Below are 20,389 nucleotides of genomic sequence, written 5' to 3'. Positions count from 1 at the left end.
GTGGAATTGACAGAGATAAGATAAATGAAATTACTCTAATAAGTCATGAGAGCGAAGGGATAACTAGAGGGATCTGTGGCAATGGCCAATCTATCATAAAATTCCTAGAAAGGAATCGGATGGGAAGCTTGCTAAGGTGTTTCTTTACAAATAAAAGGAGAAAATTTTTAGCTCTTTTCCTATCGTTTTCTCCAGAGGGAACCAATGTTACTATTTCTATGTATTGAGACACACACACATACACACACATACAGTCTGATATATGCTTTAGTTTGTCACAAATGGAATTGTATTATCCTTATTATTTTGTGACTTGCTTTTCTCACTCAACATGTGTCACTTACCCCATATTACATCATACAGATGCATCTTATATTTTTTAATTAAACTTTTGAGGTAACGGTAGATTCTCATATCCAGCTGTAGGAAATAATACAGGGAGATCCCATGTGTCCTTTACCCAGTTTCCCCCCATCTTGCAAAACATATCACAGCCAGGGTCTTGACATTGAAACAATCTTTCAACCTCATTCAGATTTCCCTAGTTTTACTTGTCCTAATGTGTGTGTGTGTGTTTAGTTCAATGCAATTTATCACATGTGCATATTCAGGTACCTACCATCACAGTCAAGATACAGAGAAGTCCCTTCCCCACAAGGATCACTTGTGTCACTCTTTTATAACCATACCCACCTCCCTGTTGTCATCTCCATCCCTAATCCCTGGCAACCATTTGTCTGTCTTCTATTTCTATACTTTTGTCATTTCAAAGATATTACATAAATGGAATCAAACAGTATATAACCTTATGGGATTGAATTTTTTTCACTTAACACTATTCCCTGGAGATTCATTCAAGTTGTGCATATCAACTTTTTATTGCTTAGTAGGATTCCATGATATGGATGTACTATAGTTTGTTTAACCATTCAGCCATTGAAGGACATCTGGGTTGTTTCCAAGACTTGGCTATTATACATAAAATTGCTATGAACATTTGTATGTGGTTTTTGTGTGAATGTACTTTTTTTTTTCCTCTGGGATAAATGCCCAAGAATGCAATTGCTAGATTGTATGGTAATTGCATGTTTAGTTTTATAAAAAACTGCCAAACTGTTTTCCAGCGTGGCTATAGCATTTTATATTCTTACCAGAAAAGTATGGGTGACCCAGTTTCTCTGCATCCTTGCTAACATTTGGTGAATGTTGCCCATTGCCATCAAGTTGATTCTGACTCATAGCGACCCTATAGGACAGGGTAGAACCTCCTACAGGATTTCCAAGGAGCAGCTGGTGGATTTGAAAGGCTTACCTTTTGGTTAGCAGCCTGAGCTATTAATCACTGTGCCACCAGGCCTCCAACATTTGGTAGTGTTTACTTTTTTTTTTTTTAAACCATTCTAAAAGGTGTCTAGTGACATACTTTTTAAGGCTTTCTGGTATTTCATATTCAAACGTGCCATAATTTATTTAATTGTACTTCCACTAATGGACATTTTAGGGAACCCTGGTGGCTCAGTGGTTAAAGCTCTCAGCTGCTAACCAAAAGTCGGCGATTGGAAACCACCAGCCGCTCCTCAGGATAAAGATGTGGCAGTCCGCTTCCTTGAAGATTTACGGCCTTGGAAACTCTATGGGGCAGTTCTACTCTATCCTATAGGGTCGCCGTGAGTTGCAATTGATTCAACAGCAGTGAATTTAATGGACATTTGGCTGTTTTAAATTATTTGTTAGCACAAATAATGCTGCGATAGACATCCTGTTACATATATCTTTTAGCAAATACACAATATTTCTACAAGATAGGTTTCTAAAAGCAAAACTGAATCAAAATATAGGGGCATTTAAAATTTTGAAGAATACTGCCAATTTACTCTTCTAAAATATTATACTAACTTACCCTTCCGTCTACAAAGTATGAGTATGCCCATTTTCCTACATTCTCATCATCACTGTATGTTATACAAAAACCAAAACCAAACCCATTGCTGTCAAGTCGATTCTGACTCATAGTGACCCTATAGGAGAGAGTAGAACTGCCCCATAGGGCTTCCAAGGAGCACCTGGTGGATTCAAACTGCCGACCTTTTGGTTAACAACCTTAGCTTTTAACCATTACACCACCAGGGTTTCCATTGTCTGTTATAGCTCCTTTTGTATTTTCCCATTCAGTTGGGTGAAAGCTTTATCTTGTTTTAATTTGAAACTTCTTCTGTAGGAATTAAATAAAGCTTAAGCATTTTTTTTCCCCAAAGATATTTGATTACTTGTATTTCTTTTTCTCGGTCTAATCATGTTCTTTGCACAAAATATGCACTGGAGTGGGTTTTCTTTTATTGATTTTTAAGCATTTTTTAATACGGTTGATATTGTGAGGTATTAACCCTTTATCTGCTGTCTGCTACTTGTCCTTAGCAACGGTGAACTTCTAGATTTTTGTGTAATCAAGTCTGTTACATTTTCCTTTAAGGCTTCTTGTTTAGGAAGAGCTTTTCCACCTTCTTCGACCCTAGTTTTATACCTCTTTTATTAGAGTTATGCTATACATATTAGTTTGTAAGTTACCTCAAATCCTTTTTGAAAAAGGCAAGGGATATATAGATCTCAAAAATAAATAAAAATGCTGTGTGAGACACAGGAAATAATGTTTATTTATTCATAACTGTCGTGTTTCTTGACAAATGTAATCCTTGCTGTGCTGTATATATTTTATAGTGATGCCAGAAGGAGTAATTATATTGTGGCTTTAAAGGATTATGAACACCTAAGGGAAAGGTGCTGTTTAAACACGTTGCTAATAATGTGTTTGCACATTTTTCAAACCGCTCAAATTATATTCACATGTATCAGCAGCTTGACTTGTACTGGCCTCCTCTGAGAAGGCTGGAGAATAAGAGGAGGTCAGAATATTTTTGAGTGAGAAGTGGTCTAGCCAAGGAAGTCATTTATCTTGCTATGGACAGAGTGAAGACTTCACTATCCGGCAATTTAAAATTGATCACAGTTGTCTTGCCTAGTCAAACCCAAAAAACCAAATCCGTTGTTGTCAGGTTGCTTCGGACTCACAGCAGTCCTCTACCACAAAATAGTACTCCTTCACAGAGTTTCCAAGGGTATAATCTTTCCTGAAGCAGACTGCCACATCTTTCTCCTGCGGAGTGACTGGTGGGTTTGGACTGCTGACCTTTTGGTTAGCAGCTGAGTGCTTGACCACTGTACCACCAGGGCTCCTTTTTGTTGCATAGTAGTGGGGTACAAAAATGAAGCAAGGTCAAAAGATTAACAAAACTCTTAGAGTGTTTAATCAGATCCAAAATTTAAGTTGATTTAGCAACAACATCAACAACAAAATGAAGTCATTAGGAAGAACCAAAAATGGAACAAATAAATAAATGAAAATGCAGATTTAGTCCACATGTTGTGGGTTAATGTTTCCTTGGAAAGAGTGGTCAAGGATTTTTGATCTTTAAAGCAACCACATATTAAAGTAATTTAACTAATTTAGACATGTTTGTCTGTACCACAAAGGAAGTAAATTATAGTGGACTCTAGACTGATGGCTAAAAAGCCAATTCACCTAAAATGGAAGGACATTGAAGATACATTATGTAATTGGTACAGTATGTCAGTCCTAGTGGTCTGCTTAACCCAGAAAAGCTCTTATTTCAAATGAACGTACATTTAGTGAAATTCGGTGTGATTTTTTCCTAGAACTACTGTGCTCAGTTATGGCAAAATAGATTCTACTAATAACAGGCTATTTAGCTTGGAGATTGAGCATGGTTTTCCGGAGAGAGATATGTCTTTATATACATATATATGTATACGTAAATGTATATATGTATGTATGTACACACACACACACATATATGTGGAGCCCTGGTGGCATAGTGGTTAAGAATTCAGGCTGTTATCCAAAAGATCAGAAGTTCGAATCCACCAGCTGCTCCTTGGAAATCCCATGGGGGGCCCTACTCTGTCTTATAGGGTCGCTATGAGTCAGAATCGGCTCGACAGCACACAACAACATATACATATGTGTGCGTGTGTGTGTACGTAAAGGTGAGTTCTGTGTTGGATCTCCTCTAGGGCATTACAGAAGATGTGTCAGAGCGGCTATATGTTCCCTCCTTTCCCTCTTTTATTTAAAAATCTGCTTAAGAATTCAAGTGATCATAGAATTAAACAAACTTCAGGGCCCCTTTAGTCAGCCCCCTTCATTTTTCCTAGACTACTAGCTGAAAGATTGGCTGTTTGAACCCACCCAGATTTTTTTTTTTTTTTAGAAGAAGGCAGGCCTGGTGATGTGCCTCTGAAAGGTCATAGGCTTGAAAACCCTGCGGAGCGCTTCTACTCTGCACTCATAAGGTCCCCACGAGTAGGAACTGACTCCACGGCAACTAACAAAAACTTCATTTTACAGAGGAGGAAACAGAAGGATAAAGGTTGTGACTTGTCTAAGGTTATGTGGTGAGTTCAGTGAAGCTTGGATTATACTCAGGTCTTCTGACCTAGATCAGTGTTCTTTCCATTGTAGGAAAGCACAGGTTCCAGTAGTTCAGCTGCATGGGACCTCTGATCCAATTTCAGGTAACACAGATTTTTTCATAACCCTTCCTGGATCTAAAGCTATGCTGTGCTATTTACATCGAACCACTGAAAGAAAAAAGAATGCATCTGGAGACTAGGGCTCTAAACCTGAGGTTAAATCATTTTTTTTTTTTTCCCTTCCTAAAGTTGACCTTGATTCTTTGCTTCAGATTCAGATCAAGATATGGCAGCCTCTCTCTCTCATGCATGCACGCAGGCACACGCATACAGGCACATGCACACAAGCTCGATTTTTGTTGGTGGTCTTATAATTTGGAACGATGCACAATGGGCTGAAGGCCTGGTGCCTCTGGAGGTAGGAGCACCATCAAATAATGGGAAAACTGTATCAAAATGTAGAATTGAGCATTTAAAAAATTAAAAATTGCCATTTTCTGTATGTATTTTGGAACTTTTTTCCCCCCAAGACTCAGATATTTTCGTAGGTCCTTGAAAAGCTAACAGACCGTTGACACTGCACTCACGGAGCCAAACGAATAGGACCCGGAAAGGCGTGTCCTAGGGAGGTGCTGGCAAAGCCCTGCACTCAAATCTTCTCCCTTTAGTTTCTGCAGTGCCCATCCCCAACCACGTCCACCCATGACCCCTGCAGGCAGAGTTTTACCACACTGCAAGGAGATTCTGGAGTGCCTCAGACTTGCCAAAAATGGCAAACAAATTAGGAAACTGAATCACACAATCTCATCTTATTTAATTCCATTTGAGAACAAGTTAGCAGATCAGCTAGGCTTTTATCATCTTGTCAATTCACTTTCCTCTCTCCCTACAGGCCCAGGCCAGTTTTTTTCATCTCACCTACTATTATCGTTGTTGTTGTTGGGTGCCATCATGGCAATTTTCAACTCATAACAACCCCATGTGACAGAGTAGAGCTGCCCCATAGGGTTTTCTAGGCTGTAATCTTCACGAAAGAAGCCCTGGTCACACAATCGTTAGGCACTTGGCTGCTAACTGAAAGGTCAGAAGTTTGAACCCACCAGCCGCTCTGAGGGAGACAGATGTGGCAGTCTGCTATGAGTCGGAATTGACTTGACAGCATTCAGTTTTAATCTTTGTGAAAGCAGATTGCCAGGTCTTTCTCCCACAGAGCCACTGGGTGGGTTTGAACCACTAATCTTTCAATTAGCAGCCAAGCACTTAACTATTGATAGCTTAACTTGATCTTGGCTGGAAGAAGATAATACCAGAAAAATGTTTACCTGTGTTTTATTGACTAAGAAAAGGTATTCAACTGTGTAGATCGTAACAAATTATGGAGAGCATTGTGAAGAACGGGAATTCCAGAATACTTACTTAATTGTGCTCATGTGGAACCTGTACATAGACCAAGAGGCAGTCATTTGAACAAGGGGATACTATGTGGTTTAATATCAGAAAAGGTGTGTGCCAGAGTTGTATCCTTTCACCATACTACAGCTTTCAGTATGGATTATACCTCAACATAAAGAAAACAAAAATCCTCACAACTGGGCCAATAAACAACATCATGATAAATGGAGAAAAGATTGAAGTTGTCAAGGATTTCATTTTACTGGGATCCACAATCAATGCCCATGGAAGCAGCAGTCAGGAAATCAAATGACATATTGTATTGGGCAAATCTGCTAGAAAAGATCTCCTTAAAGTGTTGAAAATCAAAGATGTCACTTTGAGGACTAAGGTATGCCTGACACAAGCCATGATATTTTCAGTTGCTTCATAGGCATACGAAAGCTGGACAATGAGTAAGGAAGACTGAAGAAGAATTGACACCTTTGAATTGTAGTGTTGGCGAAGAATACTGAATATACCATAGACTGCCAGAAGAACGAATAAGTCTGTGTTGGAAGAAGTACAGCTAGAGTGCTCCTTGGGAATGAAAATGGTAAGACTTTGTCTCATATACTTTGGACATGTTGTCAGGAGGGATCCATCCCTGGAGAAGGACATCATGCTTGGTAAGGTAGAGAGTCAGTGAAAGAGAGGAAGACCCTCCATGAGATGGATTGCACAGTGACTGCAATAATGGGTTCAAACATAGCAAGGATTATGAGGATGATTCAGGACAGGGCAGTGTTTACTTCTGTTGCAAGTAGGGTTGCTATGAGTCAGAACCTGCTTAATGTCACCTAACAACAACAGCAGCTTAACTTGATAGTGTGAATTTGACACTGTTTGAAGACAGGGCCGTAGTGAACACACAGCATTTCTCTGGCTACTCGGCACCCATTCCTGCTTCCTACTGATGTCTGATTTCTTTTAAGGAGTTACATCTTCCTTGCTGTATACAGTCTTGGTGGGGCATAAATCTAGGTGCCTGCTCCCCACCATGGAAGCTGAAGAGGCCAGATTCTATCTCCCTCAATCTTGAGGGTGAGCCTAAACTTGACCAATCTGATATGAAAGTCTCCTGGAACTTTGAACTTTTAGCAAGTGACACTAAGACTTCAGGAACAGTTGACAGAGAGGCATGCTTAGTAGACTGATCCTGTCAAGTGAGCATTGCTGGACCACCGGCTTCTGGCTTTCCAGACCCTCGTTGGTCTTGCCCATCTCTGACCTGGCCCTCAAGTCTCCTGCCAATTCTATGAGTACTCAGATAACCTTTCAATACATTCCCCTTTGATGATACTAGCTGGAGCAGATTTCTGTTGCTTGCAACCAAGAATCCTAATACAAAATCCCATCCTGGCTGGTCCTCAAGGCATGAGTCTGTAGTGTTGTCTTCAAGTCCACCTTGTGGGATGTTCTCCTAGAATTACCCTAAATTTGCCGTTTTCCTCACAGGTGACACAGCCTGCAGAATTGGTTTTATTTTAGCTGGCTGTCATTGTGTACCGCTGATCAATTCTGACTCATCGTTACCCTATAGAACAGAGTAGAGCTGCCCCATAGGGTTTTCTAAACTGTAATCTTTATGAAAAAAGAGCCCTGGTGGCACAGGGTTAGGCACTCAGCTACTGACTGGAAGATTAATGGTTTGAACCTACCAGCCACTTTACCACGTGAGAAAGATGAGGCTGTCTGCTTCCGTAAACATTTACAGCCTTGGAAACCCCATAGGGTAGTTTTACTCTGTCCTACAGGGTCGCTATGAGTAGGAATTGACTTCACAGCAATGGGTTTGGTTTTTTGGGTTTTGACTCTTTAGGGGAGCAGATTGCCAGGTCTTTCTCCCATGAAGCTGCTGGTGGGTTTGAACTGCTTACCTTTCAGTAAACAGCTGGGTGCATAACCATTGTCCCACCAGGGCTCCTTTTTAGCTGGTACTGATAGAAAATATTTCTCTAGCTTTCTGGTCCCTACAATTTCTCATTATTAAAAAAAGGAAAACTCTCTTTAGAACTCCTTTCTCACAGCTGTCACTAACCTGCGGCTTCCATTTTCCTGCCCAGGTTCCTCTAGCTCAGTAATCCACCTCCCTCAGACAAATATATTATGTTTTCTTCTCATAAAACTAGAATATTTCCCCACCAGAATAGCTAAGATTAAAAAGATTGGCAATACAACAATAAAACAAAGACCGACAGACCGAGTATTCGCCAGGATGTAGGGCAATTGCAACTCTCACACACTTGCTGATGGGAACATAAAATGGTGCAATCATTTTGGAAATCTGTTTGATAGTTTCTAATAAAGTTAGATATATACCTTCCCTATAACCCAACAATCCCACCTCTAGGTATATGCCAAGAAAAAATTAGCGCATATATTTTTTAAAAAACTTGTACCAGAGTGTGCACAGTCACTTTATTCGTAATATCCAAAAACTAGAAAAAACTCAAGTGTCCATCAACAGAAAAATGGATAAAAAAATTGTAGTATATTTGTACAATGGAACACTATGCAACAATAAAAAAGAACAAAGCATCGATACATGCAACAATATGTATGAATTTCAAAAAAACTTTTTTAGCCAAAGAAGCCAGGAATCCATATGATCAATTTATATGAAATTCAAGAACTGACAGCTCTGGTAATAGAAGTCAGACAGTGTTTATGTTTCAGGTAGTATTAACTAGGAGAGATATAGGAAGCCTTCCAGGGTTGGTTGGAAATATGTTTTAATCTAGGTGATATTTACACTGATGTAAAACTTAAGCTGTATACTTAAGATGTATATACTTTATTGTATGTATGTTATAAAAAAAATTATACTTCAATGAAAAAGATAAAAAGGAAAGAAAAGGAAGAAAATAATTACATGGACATCAGCAGTTTTATAATTTAAATATATTTTATTAATTGTCCAGTGAAATTAGATTATATCCCAATCCCAGATACAATATTCAGGAGAATTTGAAAATTTGTTGTACTTTTTCCCCTCCATTCTTTGTTTACATTAAGGCATTAGGAAGTTAATATGTTTTCCATTCCAGGAGTATTTAAAAGGAAGACCATAGGGAGAAAGTAATGATTAACACAAAAAGATGACTGGATTAATGGTGGGCTTTCAGGCACCAATAGAGGAGGTATTTCAGGTCAAGGGAGGGTCAAGAAAGGCTTCCAGAAATGAGTAATAAACTCCAAGTAGACATTTTGGCTGATCCACTGGTGTGGCCGTTGGCTTTTGGCATTTCACTCTTCTGATGGAAAAATGAGCCTATTTGTTTCCATCAGACAAGAGGAAGAGTTTGTTTCCTGGGGTTAAGCTTTTTCCTCCAAAGCAGCGAGTTTCCCCGGTGCGGGGGAACAAGCAGCTTTCCCTCCTCACTGGTGAGGGTAGAAAGCAGGAAAAGGAAGTGTAAATTGAAGGCAAAAGTGGAAAAGCACAGGAGAAAGTGAGTACAGGGACCACCCATGGGGAACAGATACAGCTGGGACAATGGGAGGAAAGGGGAATCCAAGAGAAAGGAAAATGAAAACATAGTGCAAGTATCTTAGTTACCTACCCATTGCCGTCGAGTCAGTTCTGACTCATAGCAACCCTAGTACTGTTGCAATAGCAATACCACAAGTGGGTGGCTTTAAAGAACATAAATCAGTTTTCTCACAGTCTGGAGGTTAAAAGTTCTAATCAGAGTTTTGGCTGTATCGATTCTTTCTGTAAGACTCTTTTCTAGGTTCTGATGTTTCTTGCCCTTTCGGGATGGTCCTTGGTGTTCTTTGGTGTCTGTCTTCACCACACGTGTCTCTGTATCCATTCTGGTTTTTTTTAGATAACTCAGAAGTCATTCAGTTTTGGGCCCACTCTCTACTGGTATGGCCTCATTAACATAACAAAGGAAAACTCTATTTCCAAAGAGGATCACACTCACAGGTACAGGGACCAGGACTTCAATACCTATTTTGAGGGGACACACTCAATCCATAAAAGCAAGTGAAGGAGACCAGAAGCAAGGCCTCTCTTATGACTTTGGAACCTGAAGCCTGTGAGACCCCTTGCTACTCATGAAGCAACTGGGCAAGAGAAGTGGCCTCCTGACTACTTCCTTTCAGTCTACAAGCCCTCCATTCTCTCCTCCATCCCTACAACATGGAGGAGATGTTATTAACACCTCATTTGATCACATTATTCCCCAGCTTAGAGTCCTTTACTAGCTCAAAAACATCTCCTTAAAAGTTCAAGTTCTTTAATGTGGCCTACAAAAGACCTTCCTGACTGGTCCCTGCTCACTTTTCTGGCCTCACCTATTTTGTGAACAATGAATGAATATGTTTAATAAATTTTAGCGATAATCCTTCTCAAGTTCTCCTTTAGATACCCTCAGAAGGGATTGTGTTTATTCGACCGAAATACAAGAGAACGCTAGCAATTACCTGGCCATACAACAGGTGCCCTGGCAGCAACTGACTCCCCCATTAGTGCTACTTGCACCCTTACCTGTTGAGTGGGGAAAGAAAGCTGGGAAACCTAATTGAAATTTAAATAAAGAGTTGAAACCATCACCCTTTTCTCTCATGAGGAACCCTGGCTCAGAGAGAGAGTCTTCTCTTCTGCTGTCCAAGTGCTGGCCATCCTTCAAGACCCATCTCCAATGACATGTCTATCATGGCCCACTCATGTCTGGAAATAAGGCTTTCTGGTATTTTTGGCAGCCCTGGTTTGTGGGGTGTCATGAACTATGCTGGAATCTTAACCCCTCTACCTATGGATATAATCTCATTCAGGAATAGGGGTTTCTTTGTTGTGTTTATGAGGACATATTACTGTAGGGTGAGCTTAAACCTAATCACTTTTGAGATATAGGAAGAGCAGATTAGACACAGAGAAAAGTCAGCACAAACCAGGGAAGATAGAAGCACATATGAGGGTCACAAAGAATCAAGGAATGCCAGGGGTATTGAAGTTGAGGCAAGGACCTTCCCCCAGACATGACAGAAAGAGTTAGACTTCCCCTATAGTCAATGCCCTGAATTTGGACTTCTAGCCTCCTAAACTATGAGAAAATAAAGTCACCCACTTGTGTTACTGCGGCTACAGCAGCACTAAGAAACTAAGACGTGGGGAGAAGGAAAAGCTTGTGACTAGAAGCTGACAAGCCTTGGATGGTAGCATGAAAGGGTGTTAGTGGTCCAAGGTCCAATCTCCAGGGGACCACAGTGCAGGCAGGCTCCTGCAAGCAGCAATTAGTAACCTCAGAGTTTCAGCCTTCTTCTGGGGGTAGAGAAGAAAAAAACACTAAGCAGTGGACAATCACTGAATTTAAGTGAGAAGCCTTGTCAGTGTGGTTCCAGGTGAACAGTTCATTCAAAGTAGGAACCCAGCCAACAGCTGGGGATATGGAACATTCAGGGGCCTGAGGGAAGATACAAGCAAGAGCAAGGTAGGGTGTCCGGGCTCCTGACTGGTTTAGGAGAGTGAATCAGAACCTAGTCATGCAGGCTGTATCCACCCACCAGGGAGGGCTGAAGGAAGGTGGAAATTCTGTGGAGTGTCCCAGGTGAATGCTGTATCAGTGAATAAACTGTTGATTCCAGGCTGACTAGCTGCTGGGGTGATGGCCCTAACGTCATCCCAGCCTGAGTTCAAGAACTAAGTGCGGGTGAAGGTGCTGTGAACTGCAGTGACTCCTAGCTGGGGGAGCAAGGGCTGAACTTCCTCTGGAAAGCCTGTCCTGCCCTCCTCCCACCCCACACCATGATAGTTTGTTGGTGTCTCTCTTCACTTCAGAGCCCTGGCGGCACGGTGGTTAAGAGCTATAGCTGTGAAACAAAAGGTTGGCAGTTTGAATCTACCAGCCCCTCCTTGGAAAGCCTATGAGGCAGTTCTAGTCTGTCCTATAGGGGCACTATGAGTCAGAATTGACTCTACGGCATCACTTTGCCTATCTTCCACACCAGTTACTCTTGAGTTGATTCCAACTCATGGCGACCCCACGTGTGTCAGAGTAGAAATATACTCCACGGGGTTTTCAATGGCTTGCATTTTTGGAAGTACATTGAAGACCTTTCTTACAAGTCACCTCTAAAAAAAAAAACCCAAACCTGTTTGTGGCCTTTGAGTTGATTCCAACTCATAGTGACCTTATAGGACAGAGTAGAACTGCCCCATAGGGTTTCCAAGGCGTGGCTGGTAGATTCAAACTGCAAAGCTTTTGGTTAGCAGCTGAGTCCTTAACCACTGCACCACCTATGGGTGGACTCAAATTTCCAAGCTTTTTTTTTTTTTCATTTAGCAGCCGAGTGCTTAACTATTTGTGACACCCCAGCAGCATATAGCACAGGGCCAGGCAGATACAGTAAATGAGAATTAAGTTGGATCAAATAGCATTTAGCTTCTTGGCAGTGAAGGCGTTGATGTGTTCTCTAACACACATCAGCTGATCAGGATTTCTTTCCTTCCATGCGCAATAAGAGGTAGAAAGAGCTGCTTCTCACCCTAAGTGGAAAGTAGCCTGGACCTCATCAGAAATGGAGAATAGTACATTGTACCCCACACTCCGCCTTCCCCTGCCATCTCAGGGTCCAGCCCCTCAGCAGAAGTGCTTTATTCCTTCTTCCTTTGTGCCCCCAACATCAGTGGAAAAACTTGATCTGGTTGCCATGGGAACCAACCACTGACTTCAGAGTGCCTGTTTATTAAAGATGAAAGCAATGTATGCCTGGCTGATCTGAGCTGCTGTCAAAGAGAGATTCAGCTATTAGTAAAGGAAGTCACTAATTTGGAAGCATGATCACTTATTTAAGAGAGAGACAGGCCCCCCTTCATCTTCCTAGTGGGGCCGGGCAGTGTGGGTAAGGCCAACCTGAGGCAAGCATTTCGGGTTTTTTTTGTTTATTTTATAACTAGTATGGTAACTGTACTTCCTTGACCCCCAATTTTCCACTGAAAATATGTAGCCTTTTGGAAATGTCGTAGATTAATTAGGCTTTGTTGGCAGGCCCAGGAAACCAAATCCCTCTTATGACATTGTTTCCTTTGGAAAATGCATCCTGAATTCCAAGCCATCTGCTTACAAATGAGGTTGTCTGTTTATTCATTCAACAGCCTTCACCAGGTGTGCGAGAGGAAAAGAGGTGATGTTGAGCAACATGGAAGAGGACTTGCTGTCTTTTGTTGTGCTTAGACAGGTGGGTGTGAAGCAGTCACCTGCCCAGGGAGGCAATAAATCAGAAACGAGGTGGGGAATCACCCGTCTCTCAGCCACTGGGGAGCTGTGTGATCTTCAGAACATTAGTCTGTTTCTCCTTTTGTTATTTTCATTTGTTCAATAATGAAAATATGAGCACATTTGAATTCCTGAGATTGATGATTTTGACTCATCTAGTATTTTCCAAAACTCTGCTGAACAAATCAGGTTAATCACTGCTGGGTTATACAGAAAGAGAGGCACAGTCCCCACATTGCAGTGCTTTAATGTAAAAACACAAACAAACCAGGGAGGCCAAGCGGTGCAGGGAAGTGCCTGCTGGCAGCTGGCCTTCAGTGGTTGTAGAAGTGGAACCAGAAATGAGGTTACAGCCCCTGCCATCTCATCACAGTCCAGCCAACTCTCTGGTCCTTTCTGCTCTCATTTTCTATCTGAAAATGAAGTAATGAGTAAACGGATCCTTTCCAACTCTAAAAATTCTTTTGTTCTTGGTGGAGGCTGTGAGGGCAGGTTTTCATAAACAAAAAGGGCTCCTAGCCTTGAACAGCTGAGTGAGCGTGAACCCTGGTCCCCATCGCTGCGTTGTTAATCAAGTACAGCTTGGGCCTCAGGTCAGAGATGTTTCTGGCCAAAGGGGTGCTTGTTTCCAGTTAGCCCCTCTGCATCCTTGTCCAGGCATTTCAGAGGAGATCTGTGCAGGAGCTCCCAACTCGTTTTTCCTGAGCTGCCTGGTGCTTGGGAATGAAAATGGAGCATCCCTGTAAGGAACCGGAAGCGGGTTTCTTTGGTGCCTTCTGGACATGGTGCTTTGGCGAACCCACATCCAGAACCCAGATTAGCCTGGGGCTCCAGAAAGGAAGATTGGGGCTGGTAGGGAGCAGAACTGCCACTAGCCATTACCCTGAAGTTATTTCTCACTCTCTCTATGCCTAGGGCAAGTAGAACTGCTGTCTCAGGTACGCTAACACATTCTTCTTTTCCTGAGTTCATCCTGGAACCATTTTTCCCCATAACACATGCAAACGTTATATGTTTTGCTGAATGACATTTGAATCCCTTCACGGCATGCCAAGGTTACCCAAAAACCCATTGCCGTCGAGTCAGTTCTGATTAATAGTGACCCTTCAGGACAGAGTAAAACTGCCCCACAGGGTTTCCAAGGAGTGCCTGGTGGATTCGAACTGCCAACCTTTTGGTTAGCAGTTGTAGCATTTTAACCACTATGCCACCGGGGTTTCCATGCCAAGGTAAAAAAAAAAAAAAAAAAGGTAGGAGGTTATAATAACTTTTCTACACCTCTGTTTCTTTCTAATTTTATGACAACTGTACAAAACAACAGGGGAAACATAATAGTATTTATTTATTTAGTCATTCATTTAACAATTACTTATCGTAGCCACTTACTATGGGCTATATACTCTTCTAAGTATAAATCTGCCCTCAAAGAGCATTTTTTTTCCTTAAAATCAGCTTTATTGAGGTACAATTTATATATAATAAAATTACCTGTTTTAAGGGTAGAGTTTAATGAGTTTTGGCAGATGCATGAAATGGTATAACCATGACCATAATCAAGATATAGAATATTTCCAACACTCCAAAAAGTTTTCTGAGGCAGTTTCACAGTCAAGCTTACACCTAGCCCCTGGCAACCTCTAATCTGCTTTCTGTCATTATAGTTTTGCCATTTCTAGAATGCCAAAGAAGGAGCACAGATTTTAGTAGAAAATTCAGCTAAATAAGCAAATAAGCATTTGTAGTCTTAAGTGAGGCAAAAGTTTTTAAATGGGACACCCAAGCTGTGCTATTAGAAGTGATGTTGAGAAAAGACCTCTAAGCTGAGGTCTGAAGGACCAGCAGCAGTTAATCAGGCAAGGAGGAGTGAGAGTAAGAAGGAGTGTTTCAAGCTGTGAGAACAGTATTTCAAGGCCAAGAGGAGACAGACTGCATGACAGGTTCTTCTGGGACCTGAATGTTTTAATAGCTCAAGAATGGAGTATGAAGGGGTAGAAGTGCCAAGTCAAGAATCTAAAGAGATAAACCAGTTTAAACAAAGAAGGTCTTTGTAAGTCTTGTTTGGCCCTTATTCCCAGACTATGGGGAGCCACTGAAAGATCTGAAGTGGGAAAGTGACAGGACCAATTTGCACTTTAGAAAGATCATTCTCCCTGCAATGTGGGAAGCAGATGAAGGATGAAACAGGATGCAGGACCTTAATTAAGTGTTTGGTGCAGCGATCCGTGTGAGAGGTGATGGAAGCCTGGGCTACAGAAGCATCAGACAGTGGCAATGAAGAGATGTGAATAAGTAGGAGAGTTATCTACGAGGCAGAACTAACAGGACTTGGTAATTTAGTGGACGATGTTATGGATTGAATTGTGTCCTCCCAAAATATGTGTTGGAATCCTAATCCCTATACCTGTGTATGTAATCCCTTTTGGGGATAGGGTTTTCTTTGTTATGTTAATGAGGCCATATCCATATAGGGTGTGTTCTAAACCTAATCACTTCTTAGTATTATAAAGAAGAGCAGCTTAGACACAGAGACAAGCAAGCACAAATGGAAAGATAGATGCCAAGTGGAGATTACCAGGGAACTGAGGGACTCTGGGGCTTGAGAAGCTGAGTCAAGGATTTCCCCCCCAGAGCCAACAGAGAGAGAAAGCCTTCCCGTAGAACCACTGTCCTAAATTCAGACTTCAAAATTCCTAAACTATGAGGAAATAAATTCCTGTCTGTTAAAGCCATCCTCTTGTGATATTTCTGTTACAGCGGCACTAGCAAACTAAGACAGAAGGTAAGGGAGACAGGAGTAGGATCCCTTGGTTTGTAGCTTGGACACCCGGGTGGAAGATGGTGGCATTCACTGATATAGACAGCACTGTTCTGGGAGCAGGGTTGGAGGGGTGAGGAGAGGAGGCAATGGGTTTTGTTTTGAACGTGTTGAGTTTTGTGGCCTTTAAGGAGATAATGTCTAGGAGCAGTTGAATATATGGGCCAAAGCTCAGAAATGAGATTTACACTGAACTTACTCTTCTGCTTCTTCCATCTCTGTAAATGTCTAACTTCTGGATTCTTCCACAGAATTGACCTACAGAAGACCAAAGGATTTACCCTGTCAAGTGAAATATTTTTTTCTTATGAATAAGATTCGTTTCTCAGGTAGTTAGGTCTAGAGGGATTTCAGTTTTCACGTTACAAACCTTTGAAAAATTGGAAGAGTATTACCAGCTTACAGTGGCGTTTTCCTCTTTCCACTTTCTCAGTGCAACCCATCTATCAATACTTTACTGAACTTCTAAAACAACAGCATCTTCTAGATCAGGAAAGAGAAATGAAGTGGAATGAGCATACCAAGGCCAGTCAGATCTGAGCCTTCTAATCTTAAATTGCTCAGGGGCCTGGATGTTACATGTTTAATGAGGTTAATACATTATATTGGTTGCATTTATAAAAGAAACGTATAGAAATGTTTCAATAAACAGAGTCTATAAGCGGACTGGTTGGACAAAATAAATTCTTTTCCTTCCCACTCTCCTTTTCTCCCTCAAACAGAAAATTTTTAATTTTGCTGTTGTTTTGGTAAAGGAAGACTGGAGGAATCAAATCCTAGGTGCCACCATCAGGGAAGCAGACGGTGTGGGGCAGAGATGGCATCATTTTGGTCTGGGGCATTGTTTGAAGCTACAGGGAAGCCCCAGTCTTTTAGGAAACTCATAAAGATTTCAATGTAAAGAAAATAAATGTGGAATTCTGTAAGCAATTTCATTCATTTCAGATTCCACAATCTAAAATTTAAAAGCCTGGTCTTTTGCAGTTCTCATAGATGTTTGGTGTGAGGACTTGATAGATACACAGATCATGAGGCCAGACTTCTGGGTCCTTTTCTTTACTCCAGAGGGAAGTGAATCACAGAGCCTCTGTGTTCAAAAGCAGACATCCTTTTCTCTCATCTCAACAAGAATTTGGGCAGCATAGATTTCATCAGGCATACACCATTAGTCGAAGTCTCAATTGGGACCACCCTTTAGTGACATGTGTTTAAAAACTGCCTCTCCTTACCCCTCCATAAGTAAGAGAACACTCAATCACCAATATAAAGTCCTTGATTCATCAGCAATCATCTTGTCTGATTGAGAACTCTAGTATATTATACGTTTGACTCTTTCCCTCTGTTCTCCTTTAGGCTGATGCTCTGAGCCAGGCTTCATGTTTACCAGCTGCCTGAGGCTATTTTAAAATATTTTGGCTTCCATCATAACTTAAGTCACATTCTTCCTGCATCCATTGCTGCATTTTCCAAAGGGGTTTATGTCAAGGGAAATTCAACACCTACTTTTCTCATCATTTGCTCATCAGCTTGCTCACTCATCAAAATGCAAGTGCTATTTGATACTTCAGAAGATTATTTTCCCCCTTAGGTGATGTGTCAAGGGCAGGGGAGCTGGCCGCAGCGTCAGGTGACTGAGTTTTGTTCCCATTTCTACCACTGACTCAACAAACACCCTCGGACAAGTCCTGGAGCCTCTCCATGCTGCAGTCTCTGGGGATGAAATCTGCCAACTGTATCGTGTGGGTTTGAACCTCAGTGCCCTCTGGGATAAAAATAGGAGGGGGGCCAGGTGTCCACGTGGCCCTAAACTGTTGGGAGGAGGATGGGCACAAGACCTGAAAAATGTCCTTGCTATTCTTGCTGCAAACTCTATAACAGGGTCGGGCTCCCCAAAGGCCCTCGGGCATTTGTCCAGTGGCCTGTGGGGTCAATTCTAGCACTTGAATTTTTCCAGAAAAGAGAAGGAACTGCATTAATGTTCCACTCCTGGATATTCTGTCTGCTCCATGTCCCCACACCCCTGTACTTCCCCTGCCACAGTCCTCACCACCTGATTGTGATTGCTTGCTTGATCATCTTGTCTTCTGGACTGTAAGCTTCCTGATACAGGGGACCATGCCTGCCCTGTGCATCACCACATCCCAGACCGGGCAAATAGAAGTTATGCAAGAAATATTTGCCAAATGGAAATAATTCTATTACGAAAACATTCTGCATCCCACTTTGAAATGTGGCTGAAATGTGGCATCTGGGGTCTTAAATGCTAACAAGCGGCCATCTAAGATGCATCAATTGCTCTCAACCCACCTGGATCAAAGGAGAATGAAGAACACTAAGGTCACATGATAACTATGAGCCCAAGAGACAGAAAGGGCCACGAGAACTAGAGACTTACATCATCCTGAGACCAGAAGAACTAGATGGTGCCCGGCCACAACCGATGACTGCCCTGACAGGGAGCACAACAGAGAACCCCTGAGGGAGCAGGAGAACAGTGGGATGCAGACCCCAAATTCTCATAAAAAGACCAGACTTAATGGTCTGACTGAGACTAGAGGAATCCCGGCAGTCATGGTCCCCAAACCTTCTGTTGGCCCAGGACAGGAACCATTCCCGAAGACAACTCATCAGGCATGGAAGGGACTGGACAATGGGTTGGAGAGAGATGCTGACGAAGAGTGAGCTGCTTGTATCAGGTGGATACTTGAGACTGTGTTGGCATCTCCTGTCTTGAGGGGAGATAGGAGGGTAGAGAGGGTTAGAAACTGGCAAAATTGTCACGAAAGGAGAGACTGGAAGGAGGGAGCGGGCTGACTCATTAGGGGGAGAGTAAGTGGGAGTATGGAGTAAGGTGTATATAAGCTTATATGTGACAGACTGACTTGATTTGTAAACTTTCACTTGAAGCACAATAAAAATTATTAAAAAAAAAAAAAAGAAATATTTGCCAAATGGATGGATGAATGGGTGCTGCCTAGCCTCAATAGAATATCCCATTTCTGTATCATTGAGATTGCCTCTTCCTGGCCAAGATGTGGCATGATCTGATCAACCCCACCTTCCCATGATCCCACTGTTACGTTATAATAAAAACAGGTCTTAGACCAAATGCTGTTACTCATACACATTTATCAGTAAGAAGATCCAAAAATGTTCATTAACCTGATTCTATAAGCTCAGCCAAGTCCCAGCTCTCTGACCTTTAGGGGCTGTGCCTATACTTTACACAAAAGGTTCTTGTAAGAGTGAAAGGACAGAAATCTAAAGAACAGATTTTAGTTAGCATCAGGCAACCAGAATTGTCTGAATTTATGGCTGAATACAGGACAAGTTCAGAATCACGCTTCTGATAGTATTCTGAAAGATGAAGAGTGAAGGGCTGGCTGTAGTCTTATACCCACCTTATGTAAGAGTGGAGGGCATTCCTAATATTTTAAATAAGCCACTTAACTTGAACACCATTAGGTTCAGCGAAAGGCCATTTTCAATACCCTTTATGTTAATTAGCAAATCACTAATTTTACCAATGAGAAACCATTTTTTATCATTCATTCTGTTAGTTAGCTAAGCTTCTGCTATTGACTCCAGGTAAAGATAGCTAAAGCACTTGGGGCCACTACCTGAATAATTTTTTCATCGTGAACAAGTGGAAACAACAGAAGCAGATCATACTTTTAAAGAGCAATTAAAAAGACCCATGAGGCCCTCTTCTTTGAAAATGAAGTCAAGAGTAATTTAGCCCTACAAAGCTTGCCTCTTGCCATGGTTTTACTAATCCCTAGGGGAAGTTTGGCTTATTAGCTGGCTTCTCCAGGTAGACTGTGGGTTGTAACTGGAAGTAATTTACCTTCTAGAATCCCTTACACTATCATCAGTTATGTAGGCAATTTTGGGTTCAAGGGAAAGATATCAGATGGGACCTCTTTTGGTTCTCTATGGCCACTAAGCAAGGCTCTCGTCTTCCTTCCTTTACTGTTGATAAACACTTGCATCAAGGTCACCTGAAAAGTCATTAAGGTCAGCTGCCCAGATTCCTCATTCATTGCTCTATACTCCCACCTTCCCTAGCGTCTCAGCAGGACATGAACACCCCGAACTGCTGACCCACTCCATGCTAATCAGGAGCTTCAGACACGCCGCAGCTGGAGGGCTCAAGTTACTTGTGCTGCTACTGATCCTTTGTGCTATCGTGACTAATATGTGTCCCTGGAGTTGTATTAATGTTCTCCTCTCCATGAACACAGACACACACACACCACACCCATTCCTTAAGGGTAAGCCTCTATCTTGGGGGTCTTCTTAGCACTCCAGTTCCCTACTGAGATTACTACTTTGCTCTAAACTCCAGACAACTTGGAGACCCTGTCTAGCTCCTGTTGCTCCTCTTCTGTAGGACTAGACCTTATCCCCAGCATGGTACCACCAATCACTG

At 41.8% G+C, this 20,389-nt stretch overlaps 1 long non-coding RNA gene across 2 annotated transcripts in view; it reads left to right on the top strand.

Annotated features, from left to right (window-relative positions):
- The window catches only part of LOC126084133 (uncharacterized), a 74,390-nt gene extending 55,293 nt beyond the window's left edge, over window positions 1–19,097 (top strand). Inside the window, exons 2-4 of one of the 2 annotated variants that reach the window (XR_007518951.1) lie at window positions 6,303–6,475; window positions 13,022–13,104; window positions 17,546–19,097. This is a non-coding gene — a long non-coding RNA (uncharacterized LOC126084133). Of the gene's footprint in view, window positions 1–6,302; window positions 6,476–13,021; window positions 13,105–17,310 lie in introns of both variants that reach the window. The other variant, XR_007518950.1, reaches the window with a different exon arrangement.
- Window positions 19,098–20,389: the final 1,292 nt, after the last annotated feature.

This window comes from Elephas maximus, chromosome 1 (assembly GCF_024166365.1).
Source record: "Elephas maximus indicus isolate mEleMax1 chromosome 1, mEleMax1 primary haplotype, whole genome shotgun sequence".
Lineage (NCBI taxonomy): Eukaryota > Metazoa > Chordata > Mammalia > Proboscidea > Elephantidae > Elephas > Elephas maximus.
The sequence above is the reverse complement of the archived record's forward strand: the minus strand, read 5'-3'. Positions and strand labels throughout refer to the sequence as shown.